Source organism: Camelus ferus, chromosome 35 (genome assembly GCF_009834535.1).
Source record: "Camelus ferus isolate YT-003-E chromosome 35, BCGSAC_Cfer_1.0, whole genome shotgun sequence".
NCBI lineage: Eukaryota > Metazoa > Chordata > Mammalia > Artiodactyla > Camelidae > Camelus > Camelus ferus.
The window spans coordinates 27145235-27172269 of record NC_045730.1 but is presented as its reverse complement, the minus strand read 5'-3'; the positions used below and the strand labels follow the sequence as shown (position 1 = coordinate 27172269).

The following is a 27035-nucleotide window of genomic DNA, read 5'->3' as shown; positions in this document are numbered from 1 at the left end:
TATTCAATTAAATATTTGATTAGAGTGAAAGAACTGACAGCACATAAAGTGAATATAAAGCAGAAACTAAAAGTATTTGTATGGTAATAGGGAAGTGTTTGTGTTTTTCAAATGTTTACTTGCTTGACAGAGTCAGTATTATAAATGTTGGTTGTCTTTTTTTGTCTCCAGTACTTTCTGAGATCTCAGAACTTGAGCCTAATAACACACTGCCAAGGAAATATCTTATGTGGAAGACAGTTGCAAATTACTTTATTTTTGTATATACCCAGTGTATGGTAATCAGTAAATGTTTTTGAATAATGAATATGTTCTTGCATAAACATCAAGCTGGAGGTGATCCGGGATATCCAGTCCCCTACAGACAGTTAGAAACATGGGAGCAGTACTTAGAAATTAAGCGAGGTTATGGGCACTGTCGTAAGAAATTATATTTAAAGCCATGATAGTAAAGAAGTTCACAGAAATAAGCTATTAGGGGCAGGGGGGAGGAATAAAACTCACACTTGGAAATCCTTTCAGTTTGAGAATGTGTATCAAGTTGGGATACTTTGGGATTATAAATGTCAGGAAAGCCAACCTAAACTGATTTAAGCAGCCCCATGTAGATGAAAAGCCTGGGACCAGCGCCTGCCGTAGGTATGGCAGAATCCGCTAGGTCTTCCTTCTGCTGCATACAGCGTCAGCCTCGGGCTCCGCACGGTGGCCGCTCCAGCACCTTCATTTTCTTAACTTCATAACTGGACAGCAGGGGAAAGATTACTTTCCCCAAAGTATTATTGTACCTCACTGGTTTCATTGAATCTCATGTTCATCCTTGAACCAAATCAAACTCCAGAGTATCAAACATGAAAATCTAGAAAGGACAGCAGGTTCTCAGCCCTGCTAGTCAACTTTCTAGAAAACCGGTCATTAGATTCTATTGCTGGAATGTAGCTGTAGCAGGGTGAGAGCCTTCACTGCCGGGTCTCTTGTATCTCAAGCACATTGTGTCTCCTCCTGCCTCCTCAGTGCTCACCTGAGTCTGGCGTGCTTGCTTTCTGCTTGTTTCAGGCTCCCAAATGTTTGCCTGCCCACTGGCTTCCTATTGTCAGGGCATTTTCCTGGGGTTTCAGTCCCTACTTCTATCTTTACCCTCCCGAGAATTCTAGGTAGCTCATTCACTGTACCCGAGCAAGAACGAATGGAATTTGTATGACAGTAGGAAAATGTTCACATGTTTAGCAGTGGACACAGTAATATAAAAGCTGTCAATATTTTGATATTTGTTTTTGTAATCAAGTCTAGAAATTTTTCTTACATCCCTCCTCACCCCAGCCAATAAATACTTCAAATTGTGTAACTTTAGGGAATTAAGATGAACCCTCCATCAACCCTGCTTATGTTCTTCCTTGAGAAAAGATAGGTACTCTTGAGGAATATATAATCAGGAATAATGATGCAGATTTTGTCATTCTAGTACTATTTTTTTAAGGCAAAATCTCAGAAACAAATTTAGTACAGTATCAATATTTTGAAGTCATTCCTGCATAGCAAAAATATCTAGTAAGGTTCGAATTCTGTACTCATTAACTTACTTCTACAAAGATTTATCCTAGGCTTACAAGTATCTTTGTATAAGAAAGCTGCTGTAGCATGAGAAAGGCTTATCATTTATCTGTACGCTCCAGACAAAATGTTGTCAAGCCCATTTTTAATGAAACTCCTAGGGATAGATATCAGCTCTTCCTTTTGATGGTCTTTTCTTTGGTAGATAATTACCTCTTCTTTCATAAAGTTGTCCTTTATGTCTGTCTTCACTCTTTTGCTTCAATTTCAGCTACTCTCTCCAAAGGTGATGTTTTAGGGATGACTAGAAGTCAGTACATCAGAAGGGGTACTCTGCAGGTTTCTCCCTGTCATAGGAAGACATTTCAAATAAGGAGAGGGAGAGGCTAGAAGCCACCCTGTGGTGTTGGACTAGAGCCAGAGGCATCAGTATGAATTTGTGATTTTTAATACATTTACTGATGGGTACACAAGCACAGATGTGTGCATGTACGCGGGCCGTATACACGCGTATATTGCTTAGCCCTCTCTGCTGCAAGGGCCCAGAAGCAGTGCCACCCTAGCAGCAATGAGCATACCTACCGCCCAGGTTTTGGTTCCTAGATGCCATTCTTCAGCAAAAGAGACTAAAGCTCTTTGGAGAAGTGACTGATACTAGAGATGGGATGGGGAAAAAAACAAGATGAGCCTGAAACATCTTGAAAGTAATGAAGTTCTCAGATAATATTGGCGGTATGTCAGAATGACACAGGAACACATCTGAAAGGGTTTCCAAAGGCCAAATCTGGCTCAGTTTAAGCAACAAAGGAAATAATGATAATATTAGATTATAGCCCATAAAGTTAAATAAATGTACATGAATCCATCCTGGTATAAATAAATAATTGAACTAATAGGGTAGAGGGGACAGCTTTTTTTTTTTAACTCTAGAATACTAATTAATAAATGAAGAAGAATAGGAGAAATAGGAAATCAATATTATCACCACCACATAATAATCACTGCAGGCAAGAACCAGTGATGGATGCTAGCTACTGGGTGAAAATTTGATGTAAAAGTAGATACTTGTGTAATCTCCAAATAGCTCCCCACAAGATATTTATTATTTTCAAATGGAAAAACAACACCTTTACAGTGGCAAAACCTGGCAGACACCACTGTAGCCATGTGATCAACATTAATATTACCAGTAAGTAGTAAAACATCAATGTCACTTACCCCGGAATGATGCACCGAGAAGGGCAACCCTACTCTGGTATTCTTGCCAAAAATGCATAATCTCATTCTAATGAGAAAGGATCAGACAGACCCAAATTGAGAGACATTCTGCAAAATAATTGGCCTGGACTATCTAGAGGTTTCAAGGTCCTGAAGGTCAAAGAAAGCTGGGGGATCTGTCCCAGATTAAAGGAGATTAAGAGGACTTGGCAGCTAAATTCAGCGGGGTTCCTAGATTGGATCCTGGACCAGAAAAAGGACATTCATGAGGAAAATGGCAACATGTAAACAGGATCTGTAGATGATGTAATAGCATTATACCTGACTTCATCATTTGTACTGTAGATACCTAGCTATATGGGAGGTATATGGGAAGGTATATGGGAACTCCATTTATTTTTGTAACTTTTAGGTAGGTCTAACGTTATTTCAAAATAAAAAGGCTGTGTGTGTGTGTGTTAGAGGAAAGGGGCTTGGAAAGACGGCTTCTAAGATCTCTTCCATGCAGTCTTATTCTATGATACAGTGATGCAAAATGAAGAATGGCAAAAGATTTAAGCACTTTTCTGTCTGTCACCTAAGAAATATATTGCAGCAGCTGAAAATAGGATCAGATGCTAAACTGTCAGTTGAGTTCATTGGAATATGTCCTGAGTAGCTACTGTTGTGCCTGGTGCTGTACTGCCCAGGCTGGTCCTTGCTTCTGGGGTGGTCACAGTCTGCCCATGAAAGTGATGTGGTCTTCCCTCTCAATCACTTAGATTACTAACGCCTCTCTTCCTTGATGTTTTAAAATAATAAAGTTGAATGGAATAATATAGAAATTGATGAAATGATACAGAAATTGAGAGACCCCCTCCCCCTCAAAGCGGGCTCCAAGATTTTCCAGCTTGAGGTACCTGATGAGAATGATAAATATTAAATAAGATAAACAACCTAGGGCTTTAATATTAAATACTTCATGTATGAGGGACCAATGGGATATTGGCATTAAGATTACCACCAGGTAACTGAATATTTCATTGTAGAGTAGTATGAAGATGCGTGTATTTAGAATAAAGGGTGATGTACTTCTGACATTCCCTTAATGCTCATTTGCTGGATGATTGTACTGAATTAAGTATATCCTTTTATAATCCCATTATGACAATATCCCAATAAAGAATTGGTATGTTTAATTTAGCAGCCATTTACTGCTGAGAAGTAAGTATTTCTCAACAGTAAAAAGGAAATATAACGCAGTTAAGTCAGAAGTTATGACAAGTTCTAAACTCCATCAATAAGGCCGATTTTTGATTCTTGGATAATTGATGTGTTTCTATTTTTTAATTTACTTCTTTTTTTTTAGTCTAAGTGAAGTGTAGCTTTGAATCAAGAAAATTGTGTCAATGAAATGGAAATCTGAGTGTCACAATATATTTGATGAACAAACTTAAGAAATTGATTTCCACCATCACAATTTTAACCAAAGTCTTAACCCTAACACTTTTGTGAGTGTGTTTGCCTTCCATGGAAGATCAGAAGCTGTGTATCTTATTTCTGCAGTAGGAACATACCACATATATGAAGTTTCCAAGTCTCTAGAGAATTGAAAAATCAATGTGGGTTCTGTACTTTGAAACGCGTATACTGTGGGCCTAAGGTGTTTTTTAATCTTTCGTCTCTTTTAAGGATCAAATATCATTAAAAAAAATAAGCCATAGGCATTACAAACATGGTTTGGTGAAATTCAATATTCACAATGACAATTCAGAATGTGAGCTCCTTAGGGGAAAGTTAACCCACCACTCTTAACTCTGCATCCAAGTATCTTGAAGTGTGCTGTTGGTTTTATGAAAAGGTTTTGATCTACACTTCTAGTTTAAGTTCAAAAGAAAGCCTACATTTTAAAGTGTATTCCTTTTCTGGGTATATTTACTTTGAACTATAGCGTATAGCTTTTCTCATAAATCTAACCTGCCACTATCTGTTTTTAAGACTTTGTAAACTTCAAGTGGTTATGATGTGTGAAGTTTGGATTAAACTAAATTTTTTTTAGAAAACACATGTTATATATTTTGATTGTTTTGAATTTTAACATAGGCCAGTCAAAAACTTGAATGTCTAGCAGAGTAATATACTGTACTCTGTTACTATAAGAAATCACAGAAAATTGCCCTTTCCCCATCATGTTAACAATAGACAAATGAAGCAGCTGTTCTTATTCTTAATGTAGATGTTTGAAAAACTTGCACAATTTAATGAAAATGTCTCTACTCATAAAACTTAAAATGCTCACACATGGAAAAAGTCATAGTGTTTTGGCAAATATTGCTTTGTTAGGAATGTGAATGAGGTGTACCTGCTTCGTAACTAGAATTCTATATATAAACGGCATGAAACTGTGGGGGAAAGCCAACCGAAAAGAAGGCTCTGACAAAGGAGGGTGAATTAACATTCTTAAAAAACATAGATAGTTCTTGCCCAAACATATTTTTTTTTTGAAGAGGAAGAATTACAATATATACCTCTCTCCATCTCTCTTTTTTTTTTTTTTCAGGTTTAATTATTGGGTCATCATTTCTACTCACTGTAGATGATCTTCTGAAAACAAGTCTCAAAGAAATAAGTCGGATTCTAATAGGACCATGTTGTGCTACTGCCAATCTGGAAGCTAAATGGTGTAAACACAGTGGCAATCCAGGCCCAGAACAGTCCGTACCAGAAATATCCATTGGTTTAAGAGGAGGTCTGCTACAGGTCTGTGGAGATTGGCTCCATTTTTCCCCCATAAATTTTTAACTAGCCTTTGTTCATTGTTTGAACTGTTTCATTACATTTTAAATCTTGATGTAGTAAGAAAGGGTATTGTCAGATTGCTGTCTTGCTAAACTTGTTTTTTCTTACTAAACATTTTTAACAGCTTTATTGAGATACAATCCACATACCATACAATTCACCTGAAGTACACAATTCGGTGGGGTTTTTTAGTATATTCACAGAGTAGTGTTGTCATCACAACAGTCCATTTTAGAGCATTTTCACACACATGCCTCCAGAATCCTTTATGTGTTAGCATTCACCCCCGCCCCATTACCCCCTAATCCCCTTTCGGACTAGGCGACCATTAATCTATTTTCTGTCACTACATATTTGACTCATTTGGACATTCCATATAAATGAAATGTAAAATGTGGTCTTTTGTGACTAGCTTTTTCACTTGGCATGTTTTCAAAGTTCATTCATGTTTTTGCAAATGCCAGTACTGTATTACTTTTTATGGCCAAATAATTCTCCATTGTGTGGGTATACCTCATTTTATTTATCCATTCAGCAACTGATGGACATTTAGGTTCTTTCCATTTTGGGCTATTATGAATAATGCTGCTCTAAACATTTGTGTACAAGTTTTTGTGGGGGCATATTTTTCCTTTCTCTTTGGATAATATGACTAGGAGTGGAATTGCTGGCTCCTTAAACTTTTTTCTAATGTGTAGACTTCCCTGATTACAGAGTAGTCAACCTGTCTCAAGCACAGTGTCATCAAGAATATGTGAGAACCATTTCCTAGTCACAGATTCTTTAGCTGTTATAATGTCTGATGACTAACTTGATATACAATCTTACATTGCAACCTTTTATGCATTTGATTTACAGCCAAGTAGGGGGTCTGTGAGGGTATCCAACTTATTTTATTTGATAATTTCCTTTTTGGATTGAATCTGAATGTATTCTTTATATGATTTGATGTCTCCCAAATTTGACACAAGTCTAAAAAGCTTGAGAAATTCACAGTTATAGAAAATAGAAATGACTCATTTGTTAATAGTGGAGGCATATTAAATGGGAGTTTCTTATTTTCGTCTAAAAGTTGTATTGCCTCAACCTTTTCACCAGTTTTCTTGCTGACACAGAGCTACATGTGGGGGATCCTAATAATTAATGCTTTTTATTGCTTTGGAGATTTTCAGCATCTATCATAAATCTTCATGTATTTACTAAGCCTGGATTTTGTGTTGTTTTTTTCAAGAATATTAATTGTATCACCATTTTTCCAAGGCAGCAAAGTAACTCTGTCATAAAAACATTAAGAGCAAAAACAAAGTATATCATCTCTACATTATAAAGTGGCTTGACATTTTAAAAGCTGGGGCACAGTGTTTGACTCCCCTAGCTTTTCACCTATCTCCATTTCCCAGGATTCAGTAAAAATAAGATTGATGAGAAGAAAAATAGACTTAGTATCATATCTCTTACCTTCATTTCTGAGATGCCCTAGTTCCAGAGATCAAGACCTAACCTTAGGGTTTAAAACTTACCCACAAGGCATAGGTGTATTCTTTTCTCTCTCTGCATATTTTTTTCTTCTTTTCTGTGTTACCAGGTTCTCTTAGAAATAATAGTTGTATTGCCTTTACCCAATATAGTCAGAGAAATTTAACATTATTAAAATTTGAAATCCTCTGACATTGATCATTATTGGCCACTGGTCGTACCTCTGTTGTAGAACAACACTCTTCACCTGTAGAAAAAGGGAACTTGATCCTGTCTGTTAGACGAGACACCAAGGCCTCTGTTTGAAACTCTGCCGTAGCTCCTGTCCAGCTGGTTCTCAGAGGCTGTGGAATACTGTGCACTGGCACGTTCTCGCTAAACACAGAGTTCGGAGCCTTCTAAGTTCAGGCTCATTGAACGTCTCGTCTCTTTTTCTCTGGAGGGTGAAAGTGCAAAGAAAAGAACCCTATAGTCTGACTGAAACGTTGTGCTGCACACCAGAAACTGACACATTGTAACTGACTCTACTTCAAGTACAAAAATAATAAAATAAATAAATATTACTATTTAAAAAAAGAAGAAAAGAATCCTATAATCAAGATGTGTTCATTTAACCTCATGGCAACGTGTAGGAAGCTATTCCACGAGGTTGTTATTTTATTAACATTTTCACCCAAGAGGATCTTCAGTGCCTTCTCTCACACTATGATTGGTGTTCTTTTCTCTCCTAGCTAAGTTAATTCACGAATATTACTTCATGTCAACATAATTTCGTCACTAATTCAGCATTTAAAATTGATTGTTATTCACACAATATATGATGTAATTGATTTTCTTGTTTTTATGTATTTACTCAAATAATAGAATTTCATCTAATAGGCCAATTACTTAAAAATTATAATTTAGTTGTTGTCAGTAATTAAATTAAACATAATTACAATCTTTGATTCAAATATGATTGTACCTAATTATCCCCATGAAATATTTGTATTTAAAGCTACTGAATTCTTTTTATATGATTTTAAAGATTTTCTGGGGTCAAGAACATTTGAATTGCCTAATTCTTCTACATTAATTACTCAAAGGATACCCTAACAAGGAGGGAAATTTTGAAGTGCAAGTTTCTGAAGCAATGCCACAGACGCCGTCGCCTCTGGAAAAGAATCAGATGTTTAAAAGTGAACAAAGTTCAGATGATCTGCGGACTGGTCTATTTCAGTACATACGAGATGCTGGCAAGTAGCTCTAGCTTCAGTATGAGTGTGTGTGTGTGTTTGTTTTTAGCTGCACACTCGCTAAATGATAGCACATCAAGATCACTTGAAAAGTAAGTGAATACCTGCAGGACAAAAGCAGTATGTTGTCATTCAGTCTCTCTTAAGGGGAAACTCCTGATTTGTTCCTGTCTCAAACCATATAAAAGTGATCAACCAGCTTCTTTTCTTTTTATTCTTGTAATTTTTTTCGTGCTATAATAAACCAATGTGTCCCCCTTCAAAAGCATGCAATTAACTATTTTTTCATTTAACAGAACCTTTGAAAATGCCTGGTGTCTACGAAGCCTTGTTTTACAATGAAACTGAAGACAGCCCTGGCATGATGTTATGGAGATACCCGGAGCCGCGGGTGCTCACCCTTGTGCGGATAACCCCTGTGCCCTTCAACACCACAGAGGATCCGGATATTAGCACAGCAGACCTTGGCAATATGCTCCAGGTATGTAGGGACTATTCATTTTTAAATAACAACTTGGTGGGAAAGTGCTGATTTGATAGTAGGAAAACTTTTGGGAGCGTATCTGTTTTCTCCATCCATAGTATCAGAGAGAATACACACACGTGTATGCAAACACATACATACACAGACACACACACACACGCTAGAAATTTTTTAAAATAAGGGAATGTTACTCAGATTCACAGTACACAGCAATTTTGAGAGACCTTAAATTTGCCCTTGGTCCTGTTACAAGCAGCTTACATGGTCCCTAACTGTAATGGGACAAACAGGTGTCACTCAGTTCACCACACGTCTTCCAAGTACCTACCATGTGCTCCCACTCTTCAGCTTTTTTAGAACTTCTCTGTGAAATAAGATACATCCCCATAAGGTCAGAATGGATGACTCAATTTTCATTTCATTTCCAGAACTGAAGAAGTCCTTGGGCCCTGAGGCTGATAGGAAAACCATCTAACAGCGATGAGATTCCATATGATTTTGTGAAAGTTTGTTGCTTGTCAGTTCCCTGCATGTAGATATCACTAAATTCTTATTCTACTGGTTAACATTCATAGATCTGGATTTCTCCTAAATTTTGTTTTTCTCTTAGTCTTCTACCGATTACTAGATCAGACAGGCATCCACTCAAAGTCATTCCTGATTGCTCTCTTTCCCCAACTCCCCACATCTCATTCATCAACAGGTCCTGTCAGCTCTGCCTCCAAATATGTCCCTATTTCACCTTCTTTCTGTTTCTGCTGGTACAGCTTGAGTCCAGGCTACCATCTTCTGTTCTCACTACAGGAGCTTCCTCATTGGTCTCTGTGATTCCATCCTTGACTCCTTGTAATACATTTTCCAAACAGCAGCTAGAGAGATCTTTTAAAAATGTAGATTAGGTTACATTCCTCACTTGAAACCTGATGGTGGATTCCTCTAATACTTAGAACAGAGTGCGGTATTTTACTGGGACCTGCAAGGACCTATGATCTGTGCCCTGCCCACCTCTCTAGCTTGATCTCATGTCAGTCTCCCCGTTTCTCACACTGCTCCAGCCCTACTGGTCTCCTTTTTCTCCTTGAGCATACCACTTGGCAGTCACCTCTCTCGCTCTTTGTCAGTCAGGTACCAGCTCAAATGTCACAGCCTGGCTAGCTCACCACCGCTTTTTATTCTGTATTACGTTACCTTGTTTTACTTTCTCCATAGCTCTTATTTCTGTTCAGAATGAGCCTATGCATTTATTTATTTATTTGATTATGGTCTTTCTCTATCATTAGAAAATAAGCTTCCTGTATGTCTTGATCACTTATCTTCAGCCCCTGCTACATAGAGGTATTAACCAATTTTTTAAATGACTGCAATATACTTAACAAGTCAGAGTAATAATACAAATCAGAGAAATCTACAGTACATATTAACATATTATATACTTATTTAATTCTTGTTTAAATTCCTGCTTTAATATAGTCAGATATACAACTTCTGAATTGATAACAATGAAATGTGTCATCATTTTGTCAAGTGAACTAGAGTGTGCAGAACTATCCAGTTTGCCAAGATGTCAACAGTCTCGCCTTTGATTTTTTTTTTTTCTTGTGATGAGAGCTTTTAAGATCTACCTTCTTAGCAACTCTACTTTGATTCTTAATTCCTCAAATTTGCTTCCCCTTCTGTCAAGGTCATACTCATGATTGTCTTCTCCACCAGTATTCTTGGATTATATTTGCTAAGTAAAATCACATTGTCTTTGAATCCTACTGTCTTGTTAGACTTGCCTAAATGCAGAACATCTGTAGTATTTTTGATCAAAGTGAAAATACTCATATATCAAAGTTTCAGCATCGTGTAAGAGCTTCTTTATAACTGGTTTTGGAGTTCAGATTTATAGCTAAATGTTAATTAACATAAGCCTGATAACTGTTGGTGGTAGTGTCATGCCAGTTGTATTAAACAGAGCATTTAAGGTAGTAAGTACACTCTCTAGGTGACATGTCCTTCATCTTTTCACTGCCATTGGAGAGGCAGGAGAGCTTAGTGGTTAAGAGAATGAGCTATAGCCAGAGTGCCTGGGTTCAGGTTCTGGCTCTGCATTTGCAAACTGTGTCACCTTAAACAAGTAACTTAAATCTCTCAGCCTCAGGTTTTCTGTTTTGCTTTTCTTTCATCAATAAAATGAAACTATTACTAATGTCATGATTATAGGAATTAACATTTGTGAGACATGTGGAACAATGCCTGGCACATAGTAAACGCTATGTCAGTATGAGTACTACCAATACTATTAATATGTCTCTCATCCAAAGTCTTTTCGACAAGCAGAAGCACAGGCTAGACCAGAGGGACCCGGGGTCTAATGAGTCCATAGACCGGCCGGGGTAGTCTAGGAGATCAGGGACGGTCAAAGGGGCCTACACAGCAGACTTGGCACATAAGCCATCTCTGCATGAAGAAAGCCTGGAAGTTTCAACAAGCAAAGACTTGGAATCAGAGACTTTCTGCTATATTTTATATCTTGTTGGAGAGATAGGAACTGATATGTGGCAGAGTTCAAAGACAGGGATGCTGGCGTAAGGAGCAAGACAGGGTTGTACCTGCTGTAAACCGAGAGGGAAAGCCTGATCCCCATGGTAAGGAGAGACACCACGATTGACACCACAATTGAAAGAACAGAGCAGGACTGGCAGAAAGTTGCTCTGCTCCTGCGCCCGTGATCCCCATTCTGTTCCCATAACTAGGAGCAGAATTTGTCCCAGGGGTGGGGGTGAGCCTCATCTGTAGAAATAACTCTCTGGACTGCAATCTTAGAACCACACAAATGGTCTGTTTCCTAGGAGCTTCTGTTGAGAACAGAAAATACATTGCATAAGTCACAGGTGGGACCAGCATGGCAGCTTGCTCCTTGAGCACTTGCAGCACCAGACCCTGGGCGTACTCCCGGGGATCCCAGGTCAGGTAAGACACTGTCTGCTCATAAGAAGCTCTCAGTCTAGCAGGCAGGTTTCTGTGGCTGTTTGGGGCAGAAGAGTTTCCTTGATTTCAGTATGAATTGTTTGTATTTTGAGGGGCAGGTAATGGGGCTTCTTCATTGATTTCCGCTGAGATGAGGTACTGGGGATTGAATCCAGGACCCCTTGTGTGCTGAGCGTGCACTCTACCACTTGAGCTATCCCCTTCCCCCTCCTTGATTTCAGAATTCAAGCATTCAGCATTAAACCTCTCTATTGTCAGAATCATTCTCCTGCTGTATGCGATTATCTCTAGGTCTGTACCAAAGGCACAGCTGAAATACTGAACTACCAATCCTGAACAGCAAGGAACTTAGGAAAAGAAAGCCCTTTATCAACACAGCATAGTGTAGATAACCCAGACGTTAAAGTCTCAACTGCTGACTCCTGTTCCCCTCCCCTTTGTATTTTACTAACTCAGTGATCTTAGGCAAACTACTGATCTCTTAATATCCTTAATATCCTCAACTGAACACCAGAGTTAATGTTATTTACCTTTCAGAGTTGTCACAAGAATTAAGCACGCGGGCCTCTCCCACATGATGTCTCTATTGTGCAGCATGTCACAAACCTTTCCAAACAAAATGCTACTCCCGCTACCTTGAAGAGTTGTGAGGAGTAAAGATAATGCACATAAAGCACCTGGCATAGTGCCTTACGCTGTCAGAGGCTCAGTAAGTTATTATTACAGCCCTTGGTAACTGCTGTCATTGTCGTCATATCATCATCCTCATTATTGTAATATCTGCTGATCAAAGAACCTGGATCCTGCTGTGTAGACCCAGAAAGCCCTGTTTTCTGAGAAATACACTGTTTGTGTTTATAGCCTGTTAAGGTCATAATTAATCATTGAGAATGATGGCTCTGCATGTGATTAGTGGAATGCTTTCACCGACTGGGAATGGCTGCTGGAAGAGACGCCGCCTTCCTGCAGCCCCGCAGTCAGCGGCCTCCGAGGTGGTACATCAGCCACAGCCCTCCAGGTTGCAGGCAGCAGAAACCCTGCTGGAGCTAGCCTAGTGAAAAACAGAGGAGGGATCTAGTATCAAGATACAGTGGAGGTGGGAGGGGTATAGCTCAGTGGTGGAGCACATGCTTAGCATGCATGAGGTCCTGGGTTCAATCTCTAGTACCTCCATTAAATAAATAATAATAATAAAACAAATAAATAAACCTAAACACTCTCCCCCCAAAAAAAACTTTTTTTTAGAAAGATAATAGTGGGGAGTCCTAGAGGCCAAGGGCAAAATGCAGCTGGCCCTGTAGAAAGACAAGGCCAGGAGGAGAAGACAGGAGTCCAGGGGAGTATTTGCCCACCGTCACTTTTCTCTGCTTCTTTGCCCATTTTTGCTGTTTTCTTCCTTTTCAACAGAGTAGATTCTTTTTTCCCCTGCTTCTCAGGCCACCTGGTAGTCCCCACACAACTCCTAGAGCTCCCAGAGTCGAATGTACAAGCCCAGCCTCTGGTCCAGTTCTGCATTCCAGATTGACCTAATTTGGTGTCAGGAGCTTTTGGCCCATTCAGCTGAGGCGTGGGGGTGGCGTCACGGTAACCAAGATGGCTGTGAATTAGGGGTCATTGTGGACTTTTCAGATACCCCCAAAGGGATTCATCCTATATCGTTATCTCTTTTACTGCTCCTCTTTGCCACCATTCTGGCCTGGCCAAACTCATGGTCAGTACCTGTCTCATGCTGTAGGCTGCTTCTGTCCAGTCTGATCGACTCTGAAGATCATCACAGTGTATTCTGCTCTTCCAAGAAGGAAGCCTTTTATATATTGTCTGTGGTTTTGGAGAAGAGTCACCACTGGCAAGAGGGTCTCTTAAAAGACTGCCCCACTGAAGAAATTTATTCCTTTTTGCTGTGGTTTTTCCAGTTCTTCCCTTTGCAAATGTCTGGCAAAGCTGCTTCTGTCTGCGCATCACGGGCTGTCTGCGTCTAGAGAAGAGCTTCCTATCGCTTTTTAAATCTTCTCATTCCATCTCCATCCCCCACATCTCCCTAAAATATAGATTAGGCAAGCTACTATGTCTTACAGACACATAAGAGCTATTTTCTTGTCCCCAAGTATCTTCTGAATTCGATTATATAACACATATCAACTTCACAGACTCTAAGCACTGTCTTAGTTCTAATGACGTATGAGAGCTTTACATATAAAATAATTTTTGACTTTTGAAATTGAGTTTACAGTGTGATGCTTAATGTCTGTAGCTGAGTGGTGATTTAATTGTGTTTGGTTTTCTAATAACATTTTATCTTACATGCTTATCTACAGACTGAACTAAAGCTTCATTAAACCTCATAGTTGTGGGAATTTTACTCTTTTTTCATAATTATATGCAAAAATGTTCAGAGTCAGACAGTAATACTCAACATTACCCAATAAATTAAAAACTAGACTTTCGCTGCTTCAAACTTGACTTTACAAGCTTCCTGTGATTCTAAAGCACGTGGACCTGATAGGCAAAGTTTATGATATTAGCACATGGTGACACTACAGAAGAAGAATCCTTCTGAGAGTTACTTGCAATCCAATATGATTTGCATCTTCCATGCACAACTTAAAAAGAATAAAAGGAAGTGTTCTTGGGTGTTTCTTTTTATCTGTGTTGGGCAGTTCACTTATAGCTGCATATATGTTCCCAGAATCCTGAGCCTTTTTATTTTATAAGCACCTCCTGCCCACTGGCAGCTGTACTAATGTGTCCCAGAAGGCTTTGCTCCTATCCAACATCTTTAGGAGGGGTGCTCAAAGTCATATATGCAATTCATTGTTGTTGAAATGCAGAAAAGAAAAAGAAGCCTTGGGGGCTTTGAGGCAGTCAGAGGCAGAGCCAGACTCTTAGGAAATAAAGGAAAGGAAAAAGTCCTGTGTACCCAGTGGACTACAATAATAAATGGTTTTGAATGATGGGGAACAGTGCTGGATTGACTACTAAGTATTTTGCATCCAGAAGCCATTGCTTCCTTTTTTGGACAGTGAAGGGGAACCTAAAATAGAGTATTCCCTGGATACGCTTTTAATCATTCTGTCTCCGTAGTGTTGTAAAAGTATTAAAAAAAAAGGATCTAGGAATATATTGAAAAGAGTTCCGCCTGAGAATTTTGAGGTTAATTCAGAAAACACAGATAAAGGGGTTTGAACTAGGGCCTTAGGAGATACAAAGGAGAAGAGGGCTCTAGTCCTGCTCTCAAGGCACAAACAGACTTTTAGGAGAGATAAGTACACAAAATAAGGTGAGACAGAACTGTGAAGAGCTACAGGAGACACAGAGAATGTGCCTTTTAGACAAGGAGAGTTTACACCTGGCTGGCAGATCAGGAGAAGGCTTCATGGAGGAGGTGACAACTGAGAGGATCCTTGAAAGCTAAATAGGATTTCAGCAGATAAAAAAGGGAGAAAGGACATATTAAGAAAAAAATCAGTTGGCGCAAAATTTCAGAATTGATAAGAGAAGACAGAACTTCCACCTGGAAGGTGACAAATAAGCTGCTTTGACCAGCACGGATTATACAAGTAAGGGATGAGTGGATGAGTGATGAGTGATGGGTTTTTAGTCTATGACCATTCATTCCATGGAGGGTAGAAGAAGGTGACGCATTTATTGAGCACCTAGTTTATGTACCAGGCACGAAACATGTCCTTTTATATGGCATGTCTCTTCTATCCTGTCTGTAACCCTGTGTACTTTGTACTATTATCTCTACTCTGGAACTAAAATTACTTAGGTTCTGAGAAGTTATATAATCTTCCCAAGATCACAAAGCAAATAAGGAGGTAAAACTGACACTCATATCTAGGTTTGTATGAATCTGTAAGGTTTTCTTCTATGTTGTGCTCCTCTGACCACTTTTAGAGTATGGAGTTTATACTTCATTTGATGGCATTGGAGAACCATTGTCAGTCCAGGACTTTACAAAAATGAGTCTAGTAGTCTGACAGAGAGTGGAATGGAATACAAAAAGACCAAAAATGAGAAGACCTGTCAGGGGTCTGTAACTTGGGGGCAGGAGTGGGGAGAGGTAGCAGCTGATATGGAGAAAAAGATATGAATGTGGGAGACACTGCAGACAGATAATCTATGTTCTTGACAATGAATGTGATAATTTAATGAGAGGGATAAGAGAAGTCATAGATGATGGCTAGATTTAAGCTCAATGAGAAGTATGGTAAGACTGTTCACAAAATTTTGAAAACACGAGGAGTGCCTCTCATGCTGGGCAGTATTCACTGTGCTACGCACGCTGTGCAGATTACATCTACTCCTGAAGTCAGCTGCAGAGGTGAGTGGTCTTCTCCCCTCACTACAGATAAGAAAGCTGGGGATCTGAAAAGTTAAATGAATTGCCATGGGCCTCTTCTCCTTGAAAAGGGCATGTTTGCACATAAGATTTAACATACAGATACAAAAAGTATATAGATTCCTGTAAACTGTGTATGAATCTTTGGTGAAGGCTCCCAAAAAGAAATACTGCCAGAGCTCCATGTCAGTTAGGATTAGGTTCAGATATGAGAGACAGAAAATACAGAATAATGGTAGTTTAAGCAAAGCAAGCTTCTTTTCCTATCGTACATGAGAACAGTCTGAAAACAGGTGATCTATGACTGTAAGTGTTTCTACGAAGTCATGCAGGCCCAGGTGTCTTCTTGCTTCCTGTTGCTCTGCCGTCCCCCCCACTGGCCTTTCCTTCATGGTCCAGGATGGCTGTACAGGCTTCAAACATCTGGTCCCCAGTCCAACCATAGGAAGAGGAAGGAACGAAAAAAGAGCATGCCTCCTCCCTTTAAGGATGTTTCTTGGACCCACACCCTGCACACTGTGCTGCCAATATCTCAGGGTCTAGAATTATAGCATGTGGCTACTCCTAGTTAAAGGGGAAATTGGGACTCATTTGCTGAGGAAGAAGTGAAGGAGAGGTTTGGGGAGGCAACCAGAAGTCCATGCTGGCATCACAACTGTAACTCCTGAGAATCTGGGTCCACAGTCGCCACTGCACTAGCCAGCTCTGTGACTGCGTCTGCTTCTGGCCTGCTTGTGAAATTCACTGTTTAGTCTATGATGCAGTAAGAGAACTCACTTTCTAGTTTATTAGTGAATGGTCTGCTGAACAGAATTTATAGAGAAAACTTAGAAAGCAAATGAGATTTTTGACATAAAAATAGATAAATAGTTTAAAATGCTGGCATTCCTTACGCTTTGAATAAGTAAGAAAGAGGTGGAGAAGGAATCTGTCAATAAGACGTGCTTTTAAAGAAAATGAAAAACATTTGCAAACTGGGAGAATACTGAAGTAATTTTTGACCTGTCACTTTTTTTGGTGGGAGAAATTTTATTAGTCTATTTCTATTTTCCCATGAAATACTCTTGCATTAAAAAAGGCCGTGGGGGGAGCATTTTTTTTCTAGAAATGAACTATACTTAGCAGTCAGTGTGTTTGATGTTTATCGCTCAGCATTAAAAATGTTAGAGGTATAACAAAAAAAAAAAAGAAAAATGGTAAATATCAACTGATGGTCTATGATCATCTTTTTAGGAATTATTCTCCCCCAAATAGAAATATTTCCCTCTATGAGAATTACAGTAAAAACTATTATTCAGAAACTATAAATTGTTTCTTGAAAGCTACATTGTTGAGATAGTAACAAACAGAAAGAAAAGTGAAGTATAGAGAGGCAACATAGCATAGTTGTTAAGAACAAAGATTCTGGAACTCAAGTTTCTGGGTCCAGATCCAAGCCCCACTGGGTGACCTTGGGCAAGATACTTCTCTGTACTTCAGCTTCCTCATCTGTAAATTAGGCACAACAATTTGGGTTGTTGGAAGAAATAAATGATCGCTAAATTTAAAAGCACTTAAGACATTGTCTAGCACATAGTTAATGTGTTATAAATGTTAGCAATTATGACTTTCCTCTAAAATCTTACCATCTCTAGGTGCCAGTTTGTCTCTTGCTCAGCCCTGAATTTTAAATATTGGAGAAAAACTGAGTTTTGGTTACAAACTAAAAGCTCTTTATCCTTTTACCCATCCTTTTCCTAAAGCCATCAGTCTGAAAAATTCAAATTTTTGTCATATATTTTCAAACATGCATGGCTTTCCCATTTCCTTATTCAACTTCTAGTTAGGAAAAGAAATATCAAACTTGAGAACCTTACTTGTTTGTGCCATCATCGTCAAATGCTACATCAAAGGTAAGAATCTTGATTCTGTTACACTGTTAGCACTTTTTTTAGCAGCTCTTTTGAGATACGATTCACATACCATGCAATTCACCCATTTAAAGAGTACAGTTCAGTGGTTCCTAGTATATTCACAGAGTTATACAATTATTACCACAATCAATTTTAGAACATTTTCATCATCTCTAAAAGAAACCTAGTAGCTTTCAGCTATCAATCTCCAGTCCCCCCGTCCCCAGACCTTAGCAACCACTAATTTACTTTCTGTCTCTATATATTAACCTATTCTGGACACTTCGTATGAATGGAATTATATAAGTTGTGACTTTTTGTGACGGGCTTTTGTCATTTAACGTAATGTTTTCATAGACCACCCATGTCGAATCATACATCAGTATTTCCTTTTTGTTACCAAATTCATTCCTTTTTATTACCAAATTCATACATTGTATGGATTTACCACATTTTATTTACTTACCCTTCATCAGTTGTTGGACATTTTGGTATTAGCGCTTTTTGCGTCCTTAGCCACTTAACGTAGCCTCTCTTCTGTCCTGCAAACTTGAGGGGAAGGACCAAAAGGTGCTGATGATGCTCAATAACATTTACATGGTGTTCGTACAAGCATTATCTCTAAGAGCTTACAATCCAAGCTTCGTGAAACAAACCCATAGGCAACTAGCACCCAGTGTGATACCAGAAGTGTTAATGGAAGTAGAGAAGGAGTTCATACAGTGGTTGATGAGCTTGCAAAGTAGACTTACACCCCAGACAGTGGAGGATCTTAAATGCTGTCTGAGCCGTTTGGGCTTATTCCATAAGCGCTTTGTTCTATGAGGGTCGTCGTTACGGTTATCAGGCTGAGCAACAGCCTGGGCCGATTACAGAGGGAAGGGTGAATTAGAGGCTGCTCCAAGCACAGACCTCCTTTTGAATGTGCTTCATGTTTTTGCGCTTGACAGATCTGTGATTTTTACATAATGGAGATTTATTGCAATCCTTCTTTGGGCAAGTCTCTTGGCGCCATTTTTCTAATGACGTTTGCTCAGTTTGTATCTCTGGGTCATGTTTTGGTAATTCTTGCAATATTTCAAACTTTTTCATTACTTTTATATTTGTTATGGCGATCTGTGATCTTTGATATCACTGCAGAAAGATAACTCATGAAAGGCTCAGATGATGGCTAGCAATTTTTAGCAATAAAGTATTCTTTAAATGAGGGAATGTATGTGCTTTTTAAGACATAATGCTAGCACACTTATTAGACTACAGTATAGTGTGAAGATAACTTCTACGTACACTGGGAAACAAAAACATTCGTGTGACTTACTTTATTGGGATATTCACTTTGCTGTGGTGGTCTGGACCCGAACCCGCAATATCTCCGTGGTGTACCTATACAGGTCAGCTGTGTAGAGACCTATTTAGAGCACAGTTTGGAACAGGAAGGAGGAAATGAATGTAAGAGACATCTGGAGGCAGAATAAATAGATTTTAATACCTAGATGCATACGATAATAGGAGAGGAAAATTAAATGATCCTGTGGGTCTAGAGCCTGGGTGACTGGATGGATTGAGCATCATTAATGGGGACTGGAAACGTCGGGAAAAGTGGGGTTGTCCGATTTGTGGAAGGGATACTAAGTTCTGCATTGAACGCTTACCATTTAAGGTTTTAGAGGAATTATCATGATGAAATGCCTACCACAAGTTTGGAAACATGTGCTGACAGCTCAGAAAAGGGTCAGGCTATTTAAGCAATGTTTTGCAAGTCATCCTCACAGAATTAAACATTGAAGCCATAAAGGTGAAATGGAGAGATGTCACACTTAGAGAGAATGAAGAGTTCAAGGGCAAGAGAACTGAGAATAGAATAATGAGAAATCTCACCCCCTCCAGTAAATAAATAGTTGATTAGGAATTGAAGTGGGTTGAATAGTGTCCCCCCAAAATTCATTTCTACCTGGAACCCCAGAATAGGACTTTGTCTGGAAGTAGGGTCTTTGTAACTATAATTAAGTTACAATGAGGTCACACTAGATTAGGCTGGGCCATAATCCAGTGACTAGTATTCTTATAGAAAGAGGGCAATTTTAATAGAGACAAACACAGATAGGGGAAAAGGCCTTGTAAAGGCAGAAACTGAGATGGGAATGATAGAGAACTACATGCCGAGGAAAGCCAGGGATTCCCAAGAGCCAGCAGAAGCTGGGGAGAGCAGGGGGAAGGGTCTTCCTCCCTAGGACCCTCAGAGGAGCAGGGCCCTGCTGACACCTTGGTTTTGGACTTTGAGCTTCCAGAACTGTGAGAGAACAAATTTCTGTTGTTATAAGCCTCCAAGTTAGTGGTAATTTGGTATAGAAGCCCTGGGAAACTCATACAGGAATCAACAAAGAAGTGGTCAGAGAGGAAGACCGAGGAGACAGCAGGGTCAGCAAATCCAGGCAGAGTGAAAACTTTCGGAAGCTTGGAGAACTCGGCAGTATGACTACAAACACGGTACGTTGTGGACTGGAGAAAAGGCTGTCAATCTGACAACTCTGAGACCACTGTTGACTTGGAGAGAAGCTTTAGTCACCAGGGCACCATGGCAGCCATTGCCCTGCAATAGCCCATCTCCGTCTTGGACTCTGTGCTTGTGTCACATTGGGCTTAACTCTGTGACACCCTCACTAGACTGTAAGTTCCGTGAGAGTAAGGCCCTGTGCCTTATTCATCAGTGTTTCCTTGTCACTTAGAGACTGGCACATAGTAGTTGCTCAGTAATGATTTGTGGAATGATCTGAGGGATGGAGAGAAGTTAGGATTAGAAAAGAAGTTATTAATTTAGTTTATAGTTGATTCTGTGGAGGAAGTTACTGGCAGGAGGGCTTAGAAGCAGAGTTGAGTGATAAGTTTCATTCCTCAGAGATGGAAGAAATTAAGACGCAAGATGTAAAATTAGGGGGCAAGGGGGAGATAATTAGGTGTGTTTATTTAATTTTTTTATTGGAGGTACTGGGGATTGAACCCAGGACCTCATGCACGCTAAGCACACGCTTTACCACTGAGCTATACTCTCCACTAAAGATGTCAATTTCTTTTAAGTTGTAAGGTGACAACAACAGGGCCTGAATGAAGGTTTCATGTTTATCTATTTGCTTTTGTATTCTAGCTAATAAACCGTGATAGATAGCAGTATGCTGAGGACAAAAAACAAACTTGGAAAATGATCCTAGGGTTTCAGGATTGGAAGAGGTAGTTCTTGACTTTTTTCCCCCTCTCATTTATCATTTGTTTATTGCTTTCTTGTTTAGTGCCATCCAGTGTGCTAAGAGTATTAGATAACTACCTTACTTCATCCTCAAGCTACAAAAACTGTTATTCACATTTTACTAAGGAAACTAAGGCTCAGAGCAGTTAAGTAACCTACAAAAGATGTCTTTCATGAAACACGCTTTTACGTGTGATCAGTGTTTCTTAACTTTCAGTGTCCATGGGTGGGTCCAAGCAGCCTCCCTCAAGCACAGACGTGTTGTTTGAAAACACTTCTTGTTTTCCATCCAGATTCTGTATTCTGTTCTATAATGCATTTTTATTGGTCTTACTATTACAAGAGAGTTTCCTGTCTATCTCATTACCAATACTATTAGTTACTGGAAGAGATCCTCTCATATTTTATAAAACTGATTGAAACCCAGAGAAAACTGTGTTGACAGTTTTCAACACAGTTTTCTCTATCTTAGTGTCACAGTGTTTTGAAAGCCTAGACTTACATAAATAAGTAATTGCAAATGGCAGTTATTTCTTCACTGCTTTATCAGCCACATAGTAGTGAATCACCAAGTAGAGATGCTCAGAATCCTGCCAAAGCAACTACAAAATATAATGGTTTTAGGCTACTATTAGAAGGAATTTAATAAGTGTTTTTCCTTTTCTTTTCCCAATTTTTTTTTATTAAAGTATATTCAATTCACAATGTGTCAATGTCTGGGACACAGCATAGTGTTTCAGTCATACATATACATACATATATTTGTTTTCATATTCGTTTTCATTTTAAGTTACTACATGGTATTGAATATAGTTCCCTGTGCTGTACAGTAGAAACTTGTTGTTTATTTTATATATAGGAGTTAGAATCTGCAGATCTCAAACTCCAAATTTATCCCCTCCCACCCTTTGTCCCCCCAGTAACCATAAGTTTGTTTACAATGTCTATGAATCTTGTTTCTGTTTGTGGCTAAATTCATTAGCGTCTTCTTTTTTCTGTTTTTAGATTCCACATATGAGTGATATCACATGGTATTTTTCTTTCTCTTTCTGGCTGACTTCAGATAAGTGTTTTTTCTTGGTAACAGTTCTCATGTCATATATTGGACTGGAATGTGTGCTTATCCAATGTGGGATACAGGTGACAGCCTCCTTTAACTATCTCAAGGAAATAATTCTCATCAAAGGGCATTTTAGTGAAGAGATGGCTGATGTGGTTGTACTTTACTTGTGTGAGTCTTGCTGTATGTAAACTGAAACAAGATTCTGAAAGGACTCATTTTCACCACAACCAGCTTTCTAACACAGCTCTCAAACTTCATTTTACTGCAGTGATCTTGAAATATATATAATGTACATTCATGGTTTTACTTATTTGTTGATTAAAAGGTATTCAGCTTTAGAAAAATATATGCTATATAAGCCAACTTTGAACCATTCTTTAAAAGTAAATAATGATTTAATTAATCGTACCCATCTTTTTATCCCCTATTGTGACATCTCTTTTTTTTTTCCTCCATGAGTAAAAGTCATTTCCAAACATTGACTAGGACCTTTTTCTCTTTAGCTACGTCATGGTACATGTATGTAAAGTAGCAAGTACAAATCTGGCCTTTTCTGAGATATATACATGGCTTCATCACAGTTATTTATATGAGCTCTACCTTCTAAAATGATTTTTTAACTGATTTTGCAGGAAGTTTTGAGCAATTTTTAATTGTTTTCTTGACTGATATGCTTATTATAGTATTCCTAACACAGACTTCTAACATTCGATCAATTTTAGTTAGGGAAAAAAATCTGATGATTTCCCCTTGGAAAAAAAGTTTTTGTCATGAAAAATGTACATATATGAAAGTAAAGAGGCTAGTGTACTAAACTCTGTGTCTCTCACACGTCGTTAGTAATGATCAGTACCCTAGTGTCCTTGTTACACCTGTTCTTCTCAGCACTTTTTGTTGATCCTGTTGTTGTAAAAACTGGAGTATTTTAAAAGAAGTCTCAGACATCACATCATTTCACCCATAAATACTTGAGTAAGCATTGCCAGCAGGTAAATATTTTAAAATACAACTTCAATATCTTTATCACAGCCAACAAAATCAACAGTAATTCCTTAATATCATATAATAGTCTACATTTAATTCTCCCTATTGTCTCAGAAATATTTTTTTAGAGTTGGTTTGCTTGAATCAGGATCCTGCTGAGGTCCACACATTACATTTGATTGATATGGTTCTTAAGTCTCTTTTAATCTATAACAGTTCCCTCTCTCTTTTTTTTCTCTCCTATGTCATTTATTTGATGAAGAAATTGGATCATTTGACATACAAAATTTCCTACGCTCTGGATTTTGGCTCACTTTATCCTTATAATGTTGTTTAACATTTTCCTCTATTCTCCCATATTTTCTGTAATCTAGTAGTTGTTATGGAGGATTGATTAGATTTGAGTTGCTTTTTTTTTTGTAAAGAATGCTTCCCAAGTGACACAATATTCTTCGTGTTGCATCACAATGGGAGACACATGGTATCTGCTTTATTTCATATTTAGCAACTTTAAAATTGATCAGGTCATTATCCATCATTATCAACTTCCCTGCCAACCTTTTGCACATTGGTTTTAGCACCTATTGATATGTACCATAGTTTGTCAGTTATTTCCCCAAACCACAGAGAGTAAATTCAGTGACTCATTCTTCCCTAAGAGGGAAGAGGCAACTTGCATTTATTGAGCAATTTCTATGTGCCAGAAATTTTGCTTGGCAGTTTATCTTACATTCTTTCATTTCCCTTCCCAAAATTCTATGCATTCTATATCATCATTATAGTTTAATAGGGAAAGAAACTGCAAATAGAGAGAATTTGCCCAAGGTCATATAGCTAGTAAGTGAACCCAGTTATGCTGGTTTTAGGAGTTGTTTTTAGGGAAAATTAACCTAAAAATATTAATTTTCATGTATATGTAGAGGTAGATAAGAGAAAGTAAAACTAAAGACAAAACCGAATGAAAAATGAAAACAGCTATAGCATTTGTATTACTGTCATAAAATGATGTCAGTGTCAAACAAGTTGGGCACCTCCCCTGCTCCGATTATGGACCATTGGAACCCAGCAACTAATTTATTTCAGTCTTAAATATCCCTTTAATGGACTAAAAATGTAAGCTCTATGGTAGTTCATTTTATAGAAAGCCATGATGTCTGCCAAATAACATTTTTATAAAATGAAAACTGTATCATAAAGCATTGTCTAATAGGGAGATGTGCTAAGCCCTGCAATGCTGATGAGAGAAATCTTGAAATTTCTTCTCCAAGTCTTTAAACATCATTTGTCTTCATGGTTTGGAGTTAGTCTTGTCCAGAGCAAGTTGATGTCTAAGTGACCCCCCAAAGTCCTTTCTAGTCCTGCGATTCTCACACTAATGAATTCAAACAGAAAAGGATTATTGGGCCAAAACTCAGCCTGTCTTCAGAGCCAGAATGTAGGAAAAGTTACAAAATACAGATGTCTGTCAGGGATGAGGTCCAAAGGGAGAAAAAGCAGGCTAGAAGTTAGAAATAGATATGTTATTGTACCCAAAAAAGTTTTGAATTTGGCCTTTAGCCAAAAGAATTTTTTTAATACTTAGATCAAACTATTAAGCCATAATATTCAGTTGAGGTACAATAAAGTCCTGTGGTTGAGGATATATAGTTGGAAAAAAAAATCATAGTTCATTACATTCAAAGAAATGCAGACCAACTCTCAGGTCCTCAGACCTGTGCCAGACGTACATTTTAGAGAATCTCTAATCCTATATTTTTCATTCAGGAGTAAAATCATTCTGATGTTCTTTGGAAGTGTCAGTGTTTGCATATATAGAATTAAAAATGAAAATCACAATCTTTAAAGTATTGTATAATTATGTAAGATATCACAGAAATGTATGTACTTTTTAACATTAAAAGTAAACCAGTCTTTTTTTTTTTTATGGAAACATCTGTAAAGTTAATATCATTTATTTTAATTGATTACTAAATTTTAAAGAAATGGTTGTATTGGGGAATATTGAAGAATTTGTTCTTTGTGGTTTTTGACTTTTTTAAGAGTGACATGTTCCAAGAATAGTTTTTCCCCTGGGCAGCAGGGTCAGGGGAAGACGGTCAGAGTGGGGAACACCCAAGAAGGTGCCTGATCATTCTGTGTGAATGTCAAAACTGATCTATGGGCATAACATGTGGTTGGGTATTTTTTTTTTAATCCTGTCCATACTGTTTATTAGTTTTCTATTTTACTTTTTTTCTTTCCATGAATCTCAAGAGAAACATTTGTCACATGAAGTCTAGATGTACCCCTAAACAGCAAATTAGGTGGCTGTGGCTTTTATTTTAGTCTATGATGTGTTATGAATTTGACTAAATTGTCTAAAAAGCATTCCCAAAACTCATCTTTTCCACATTACATTCTTTCTACATGATGATTCACTTAATGGGACATAGGTCACCAGCAAATAATGGTGGTCAGTACAGCCAGAAAGTCTATTTGCAGATTTATGAGGAAAGAGCCAGTCATTCCAGCCTAGAAATGTCGCCTCTCTGTAGATTTTCAGAGATGACTTTGCAAGACTTAGAAAATTATAGATGTCAATGAGAGCCTTCTTTGTTCCCTGAGCCACCTGAAACCTGAAAACAAACCAAGAAAACAGAGCTGTGGTTTGATATGTTCAGATGTGTAACGGACATATTTTCTAACACCCTCTGGCTGTTCTTAATGGTAAATCAGGAAAGTATAAGGTTAAGAGTTAATGGCACTAAACTACTGTAAGTCATTCTTTCAGGCAAATTTGACATGACAGGTAATAGGAAAAGAATCGTAATTAGTGTTGAAGACATTCATGTTTCCTTGTAAGGGAATAAATCATCGACGTGCCTGGATACTTTTCTTTTGCATCTGACCTTGGGACTACAGTGTTGAGATGGTCATTTGTGAATGTTTGTCTTAGGAAACTATATAGTTTACTCATGTTTGCTTTATCAGATTTGAACATATATTTTGAAATTCCAGTTTCATGTGTTGTAAACAAAATTTAATTATATACATAATGATAAAAAAAAATGCTTCCTGATTTTCAAGTTTATCATCAAACCTTATCCATTTTTAAAAATGGATATTCCACAATGGTTTATGCCAATTACATTGTCATTTCTTGTCAGTTGGGTTTTATGTATATTTGAAATAGGACAGTTCAAATTTAGTTTAATCCATATGTATTTTGTTTTCATTTGTAATATATTTCCAAGGTAGGTAAGACTTTGACTCCTGAGAAGATGAAACACATCTTGTACATGTATGAATTGTTTTTGTTTATACTTATGTATTGTTCCTTTCTGGTCCTCCAGGAATCTTTCCCTGATATCCTCTGTCTCCACCCAGGCTGGGAAAGTTGCCCCTCTTGAGGACATCCGTATTACCATGGCCCTATTTATGTTACTGATTCCTTCCTCACTTTGGGCTTCTTGAGAGCAGAGTTTATGATATTCATCTTTGCTCTCCAGTGCCTAACACAGCACTTAATGGGTGTTGACTGTGACTGAGTGAAAGCTTAAAATGAAATAGAATAAGGTTAGCTTAATGCATTGCGATTGTGTCCTAAAGGTAGTTGCCTAAGTAAGGCCTTACCTACATACTCATTTTAGTCTGGGCTTTACATACTATTGTCATGATGGGTTTGGTGGATCTGTGAAGTCTCCTAAATAAACAGGCTGGAGACAAGGAGAATCCAGTAATATATCTAACAAGAGGTTTAAACAAAGAGAGTTGGAGTTATAGCTTATTCTGCACAGGAGAGGCAGGGAGTCACAAAGGTAC

General features: G+C 38.2%; 1 long non-coding RNA gene across 1 annotated transcript; it reads left to right on the top strand.

Moving 5' to 3' along the window:
• The first annotated feature begins 8597 nt into the window (after positions 1 to 8597).
• On the top strand, positions 8598 to 25884 carry LOC116661479. The gene is made up of 3 exons (XR_004317343.1): positions 8598 to 8736; positions 21481 to 21485; positions 25875 to 25884. It is a non-coding gene; the product is annotated as an uncharacterized LOC116661479 (long non-coding RNA).
• Positions 25885 to 27035: the final 1151 nt, after the last annotated feature.